At 46.4% G+C, this 7,197-nt stretch overlaps 1 protein-coding gene across 10 annotated transcripts in view; it reads right to left on the bottom strand.

The window, feature by feature from the left end:
• The window catches only part of Entpd8 (ectonucleoside triphosphate diphosphohydrolase 8), a 13,881-nt gene extending 11,676 nt beyond the window's left edge, over window positions 1-2,205 (bottom strand). For 4 of the 10 annotated variants that reach the window (XR_003835805.1, XM_029473715.1, XM_021181336.2 and 1 more), the window contains exons 1-2: window positions 2,084-2,205; window positions 1,206-1,321 (exon numbers count right to left, since the gene is read on the bottom strand). The gene's annotated coding sequence lies outside the window, so the exon portion shown is untranslated. The other 6 variants (XM_021181338.1, XM_021181356.1, XM_029473713.1 and 3 more) reach the window with 5 other exon arrangements.
• Window positions 2,206-7,197: the final 4,992 nt, after the last annotated feature.

Genomic DNA, 7,197 nt, shown 5'->3' with positions numbered 1-7,197 from the left:
AAAAAAAAAAAAAGAGTTCCAGCTCTGGACTGAACTCAAGACTTCAAACCAGAGTCTCCCAGTGCTGGACTTCTTTCTGGAAGCCTCAGAACCATGCTACATGGAATCTAGAGGCCAGGTGTGGGCCCTCAAGAGGCCAACTAGCATTCTATTCTTCTTAACAAAGACATCTGGTTTTTCTTGAAATCCTAAACTTGGATTTCTCTAATGGAGATCTGAGAGATTTTAGCTGACCCCGGATGAACCTGGGCAGCTGACCATGGAATGTTATTCTCCACAGTACTCAAGACATCTATACCCGTATCTCCTCTGGAGCCCAGCAGGGATTCCGAGTCCTGACCCACCCAGCCTACCAATGTACAGAGAAGCCACTAGGCAGCTCCTGGTCAGCTCTGCTTCAGAACATACCCCACAGTGGCTGTTGTTACCTACTGAACTTGGCAAAGCCGGGGTGTTCCCTGAGGATCCAAGCACTTCAAAATCCTGTGACTTGGTATCTCATGGCATATCCCCCAAGAATGAAGATACTCCCAGTGTTTCAAGAATGGTAAACAGAGGTTGGGACTCCTAGGAACAGGCTAAATGGGGCACTAGCTCATCTGAAGTAAGGGAAACGGAGGAAAGAGGACAAATGACCTGCCCAGAGACTGAATCTTAATTCCAGCCAGCACCCCAAAGCACAGGGACAAGTGGGTCACAGGTAGTAACCAAGAAAACACAGACCGCACCTCAGGGGTGTCATACCTGAGACTGGGTTGTTATACAAAAAGCACAAGGCAGGCTCCCCTCACCCAGGACAGGCAGTCCCCTCACTCACCCAGGATAGGCAGTCCCCTACCAAAGCCAGCCCACAGACCAGGACAGCCCCTGAGGTGGTCGCTCACCTGCACTGGGAGCCAACTTTCAAGGATAGCTTGAGGAAGTCCTGCTTCTGACCTACACACCTGCTCTCCTCCACACCCCGTCTCCACCCACTTGAACCTGGGGCTGTGGTGGGAGGAGCAGGCTGCTCTCCAGCTGCTGCTCTGGCATCTACTAGTTTTACTCTATCTCATTAATTCCAGGCTTACATCTTGCTCCTGTGGAGGGAGGAAGAGCATCGTCCCTAGTTGTCAGGACGGACTTTGGAACTGACCTGGGGATGACAGAGAAGGCAGGACTAGGGACACCCGCTTACTGTGGACCTTGTCCTCTGCCCTTCTTACTTGGGCCAGGCCAGATGGAGTCAAGTAACAAGTGACTGAGCGTCCAGAGGCTACAGGGCTGGGTGCTGCAGAGCTGCAAATGTAGGTGAGTCAGAGGAAGTCACTTTCCTTTAGACCTGTTGGGATTTTAAAACATAAGGTACTGGATAAAGCGCAGTTAAATATAGGTAGAATTGTTTACCTAGCATGCAGGAAGTCCTGTGTTCAAGCCCTGGCACCATAGGAAATCGACGTGGTGGTACCTGATGAAGTCCTAGCACTCAGGAGGCAGGAGGATCAGATGTTTTAGGTCATCCTGTGAGTACAAAGCCAGCTTGGGCTACGGGAGACCTAGCCTCAAAAAAATGGAGAAAATGGAGCTGGAGAGATAGTTCAGTGGGCAAAGAGCTTGCCATACAAGCATGAGGTCCTGAGTTCAGAGGCATGACACTGACATAAAAGCTAGGTATGGTGGCCCATGTCTGTAATCCCAGCATTGTGGACAAGGTTGGGGGCAAAAGCTGGTGAATTTCGACATCATCCTGGCTAAGCAGTCTAAGCTAAACTGCAGAGCTTCAGGTTCAGTGGAAGACTCAGTCTCAGGTAGATGATAGTAGATAAATGGATAAATAGCAGATAGATAGGTGGATGAATAGATAGATATAGACAGATGATAGATAGATAATATGTAATAGAGACAAGATAAATATATGATAGATAGATAATAGATATATAGGAAATAGAGATAGAGATGATAGATAGATAGATAGATAGATAGATAGAAGACAGATAATAGATATAGACAGACAGACAGGTGGTGTTCTTTTAGGGTTTCTATTGCTGTGATAAAACATCATAACCAAAAATAACTTGGGGAAGAAAGGGCTTGTTTTGCTTACACTTCAAGGTTCATCACTGAGGAAAGTTAGGGCAAGAACTCAAGCAGGCCAGGAACTTGGAGGCAGGAGCTGATGCAGAGGCTGTGGAGAAGTGCTGTTTACCGGCTTGCTCTTCCCTGTTTGGCCTGCCTTCTTATACAACCCAGGGTCACCAGCGCAAGGGTGGCACCGCCCACAGTGAGCTAGGCACTTCCACATCAATCATTAATCCAGAAAATGTTCGACAAGCTTGCCTCAAGGCCAGTCTAGTGGGGACATTTTCTCAGTTGAGGTTTCCTCTCTCAAAATGACTCGGGCTTGTATCATATGGACCTAAAAACTAGCCAGCACAGTTAGCTCTGCTTCAGAGCAGCCTCACAGTGAATGTTGCTGCCTTCAGGACTAGTCAAAGCCAGAGTGTTCCCTGAGTCTCCAAGCACTTTGAAATTCTGTGACTTTGTGTCCCGTAGCATACCCCACAGGAATGAAGACACTCCCTTCAATCCCTGGGTTCATGCAATTGAAGATTCACCTTCACCAATGGCCTCCTCTGACATCTCTTTAGAAGTTCAGCCTTGCCACTCAGTGCCAAGTCTCAGCTGCTCTCCAGGACCCCTTCATGCCTTCAAAACCAACACTACTTGCAGGACTTTTACAATATCAGTTGTTTGTTTGTTTGTTTGTTTGTTTTGTTGGGGTCCAAGAATGGCCTCACAGACCACAGGAGGACTAATTTCCGTCAGGCAGGAATAGTTCATTGAACATGGGCGATCAGGGCCACAATCCAGTTGCTGGAACTGAACAGTGACCCCGAGTTAAAGTTCTTTTTTTTGTTTTTGTTTTCCAAGACAGGGTTTCTCTGTGTAGCCCTGGCTGTCCTGGAACTCACTCTGTAGACCAGGCTGACCTCGAACTCAGAAATCCGCCTGCCTCTGCCTCCCGAGTGCTGGGATTAAAGGTGTGCGCCACCACGCCCAGCTAAAGTTCTTTTTTAAAGGACCTTTTTAATTTTTTTTTCTTTTTTGGTTTTTTTGAGACAGGGTTTCTCTGTATAGCTCTGGCTGTTAAAGGACTTTTTAAACAGAACTTATAAACAGGGCTTTTTAAACCAGAGATCTACAAACATCTATGCCAAATTATTCTGCCAATCAGGATTTAGGGATAGGGGGATTTCCTTAGGAACATGCCGTTGTTGTACACTCTTCCTGTTCCCATTGGTTGGGGTATCCAAGTGGCTGGTGACTTGCCTTGTCTAACGTTCATACTTGTCAACCAGGAAATCAGTTACCCACATCCATGTCTCTTTCTGCCAAGTAGGATGTCAGTTCCCAGGGAGGTCTTGGGAACTTAAACTTTACCACTACTCAAAACAGAAATGTTATTCCAAATAGTTTCTTATATTGGTGCAGGTGTCTCTTATGGTGGGGTCCATCCCAGGGGCAGCCTATAAAAGCAAATACCATAAAACTCATACACAGGTGCAGGAAGTGCTGCTGGGTGGTTGGTTCAGGTCCAAGCTTATTATGGGTAATTGTACAAAGCAGTTCTACTGACTTCTATCATGATTGGTTTCCAAGGCTACAGAATACAGCAGAATATGTAATCAACTTGGGTGTGAGAAAGATTCCTAGTAACAGCAGAAATAACGTATGAGAAAGTTTCCTTATAAAATTAGTAATAACAAAATGACAGGCTAGCCAGGTAACAGTTACCTAGGCCTTAACATTCTATCTAAGCCTTCATTTTTACCTAGGCCTCAACACTGTATTTATTTATAATAAAATAATTAGTTACTTATTATATATAATAATATAATTTTATTATATATTTATTTTATGTATAGAAGTGTTTATCTACGTGTACACTTGCATGCCAGAAGAGGGCATCAGATCCCATTAGAGATGGTTGTGAGCCACCATGTGGTAGCAGGGAATTGAACTCAGGATCTTTGTAAGAGCAGCCAGTGTTCTTAACTGCTGAGCCATCTCTGTAACCCCCATTTTCTTTCTTTTCTTTTCTTTTCTTTCTTTCTTTCTTTTTTTCTTCTTCTTTGTTTTTGGAGCCAGAGTTTCTCTTTGTAGTCGAACTGTCCTGGAACTCAGAGATCCAACTGCCTCTGCCTCCCAAGTGCTATTAAGGCATGTGCCACCATTGTCTGGCTTTACAATATCATATTTGGCTGCCAGCAGAAGGTATAGCCTTGGCTGTCTCTGGACCACAGCCTCTCTATGCTGACCCAGAGGAAACACTTCCCAGATGCTGGTCTCTTTTTGTTTGGTTGGTTTTTTAAATTATTGTTTGTTTGTTTGTTTGTTTGTTTTGAGACAGTGAAGGGGAAACCTAGTATTCTTTAAAATGTCAGTTGTGTTGGATGGTGTTTTGCTGGGGCAAACGCATGAAGGAACATTTTGCTCAAGCAAACACAGGTGAAAGGATGTCACTTCTAAAGGATGTGAAAGGGCACGTGATGAAGGATTCTTTACTAAGGACATACATCTATTGGTCCGACTTACATTTTGTAGTTGATCTCCATTTGTCGGGACTCCATAGAGAGAAACCGTTGTGCCCTGAGTCCACGGGAAACCCAGACAAGCCCAAGAATTGCAAAACCCGCTGCAACTTGCAAAAGAGTCTTTTTATTGTTTCAAGTTCGAACCTGGTTCGCCCACCTAGCACTCACTGCGTGAATGCTGGCAAGTGACCCTGAGTCCAGAAAACACTGGGTTTATATACAGTATAGTTAGAAATAGTGTGAATATTTACAGAAAAGGGGAGGAGAGGGTGGAATGGTACTGAATCAGGAGAGGGGTTACTGGGTGTCTGCTCAAGGACTAATTTTATGGCCACTCTGTCTGTGACCTGACCTCGGTTTACCTTTTACTTTTTCCATGGTCTCCCTTGAGCTTGTTTTTTCTCTAAGATCTCAAGGACAGGCACCTAGAGAGTTATCAGGAGGAGTGTTGGGTTTTGGAGACACAGAAGCGGGGAGAATGTCTCACACTGTCTCCTCAGAATGTCCACACTAAGGGGGAGTTTTATGGGTTGTGCCATTCTAATGCTAGAGGAGGGGGAGGGAGCCACTCCAGGCTGCTGCAGGAGGACACAGCGCAGAAACCAACTGTCTGCATATTGTGTTTGCCGCAAGCTGGGGGGAGGATGCGAGCCTCTGATGGGAAACACAGAGAGAGGCAAACTGTCTGTACAACACTGAAGTCTCTCTAGTATTAGTAATTTGGGGTTTACAACAAAACACTAAAAAACTTCTGGTGATGTGCTGCGGCTTCTTGCAGCTTCCTCAGACTCGGGCCAATTGGCAGAGTGATGTCAACTGAGACAGTTGCATGAGCAGAGCCAAGACCCGTGATGTTTAGAGGGAGTAGAAAAAGAACCCAACGTACTGTGACAGAGGCTGGGCTTGGCTTGCTGGTAGAGCTAGCTCTCCAACACTTTTTGGTCTCATGTCCTTGTTGATCTTTGCTTCGTCAAGAGAGGCATAGCCAAGAACTTCTCCAGGCATTTCTGGTGGCCCTGGTCCCTCCTACTGATTCATGGTGATTCATCTGAGGCCTGGCTGTTCCTGCTAGATAGTGCCACCACTGCTGCTATCCCGACTATCGAACTGGACTGCTGGTCGATCTGTGAAGGGTTTGCATGCGAGTGGATGGAGCTGTCACTGCTGACCTGTGAACTGAACTGTTGATTTCCTGACAACACAGATGGGAGTTGCTCCAAAGAACCTTTCTAAGCAGGTCCACTTCCCCCATATCCTTTCTTTCCCACCACCTCTGGTGGATGGTGGGCTAGAAGGGAGGTTAAAGCATTTAAGAGCTATCATTAAAGAGAGGCTTTGACAAAGTTAAAGTTACAAGGCAGGGTTTCTCTGTGTAGCCCTAGCTGTCCTGATCTGCTCTGTAGATCAGACTGGCCGCAGACTCTTAGAGATCAACCTGCAAAGTGCTGGGATTAAAGGCATGTGCCTCCACCACCACCCATCTTGCTGGGTCTCTTCTTAATGAGTGTTAATTGCCTGGCTGACCAGCATCCATTGTCCCAGCAAAGCAAGGGGTTCACTTTAGTGGGTTTTTTTCCTTTTTTTTTTTTTTAATTTTTTTTTTTAATTTTTGACAAAAGGTTCCTTGTGTAGCCCTGGCTGTCCTGAAATTGCTTTGTAGACTAGGCATCTTAGTGGTTCTTAATTCAAAGAATCATGTAATTGGCCCTGATAAAGTCTATGAGGGACTCTCAAACTTCCCAATGAAATTTTACATGGCAGGCTTCCACTGTCTAAATTTCTCTCAACACTGTTATCTTCTAAGCTCGCAAAGAACAATCCACTAAGCCATAAGCACTCATTGTTTTTTCCTTCCCAAAGTTCAAATGCTACCACAAGCCTCCCGAGGCACATGCTTGGTGCCACAGGCCTCCCCAGGCACATGATCAATGCCACAAGCCTCCCCAGGCACATGATCAATGCCACAAGCCTCCCCAGGCACATGATCAATGCCACAGGCCTCCCTAGGCGCATGCTCAATGAATGCCACAGGCCTCCCCAGGCGCATGCTTAGCACCACCCCCACACACACCACTTTCAGGTCCTTAAGGCTTCTGCTGCTGTGATGACCATGTCAGCAGAATGACCAAAAGCAACTTGGGAAAAAAAAAAGAGTTTATTTCACTCACACTTCCAGCAACAGTCTGTTGCTGAGGAAGTCAGGGAAGGAACTCAAGTAGGGCAGGAACCTGGAGGCAGGACAGATGCAGGGGGCATGGGGGATGCTGTTTCCTAGCTTGTTCCTCACAACTCACTCAGCCTTCCTTCTTATAGTCTCCAGGGGTAGCACTGCCCACAGTGGGCTGGGCCCACCCACATCATTCATCAAACACAAAAACAGGTGCAGAAGAGGCCTGCCCACAGGCCAACCAGGGCAGGCTTGCCCACAGGCCAACCAGGGCAGGCTTGCCCACAGGACAATCTGGTGGGAATATTTTCTCAAATGAGGTGACTTCTTCCAAAAATAACTCTAGCTTAAAAGTTGATTTAAGGGCTGGTGAGATGGCTCAGTGGGTAAGAGCACCCGACTGCTCTTCCGAAGGTCCAGAGTTCAAATCCCAGCAACCACATGGTGGCTCACAAC

This window comes from Mus caroli, chromosome 2, assembly GCF_900094665.2.
Source record: "Mus caroli chromosome 2, CAROLI_EIJ_v1.1, whole genome shotgun sequence".
NCBI classification, from domain to species: domain Eukaryota; kingdom Metazoa; phylum Chordata; class Mammalia; order Rodentia; family Muridae; genus Mus; species Mus caroli.
The sequence above is the reverse complement of the archived record's forward strand: the minus strand, read 5'-3'. Positions and strand labels throughout refer to the sequence as shown.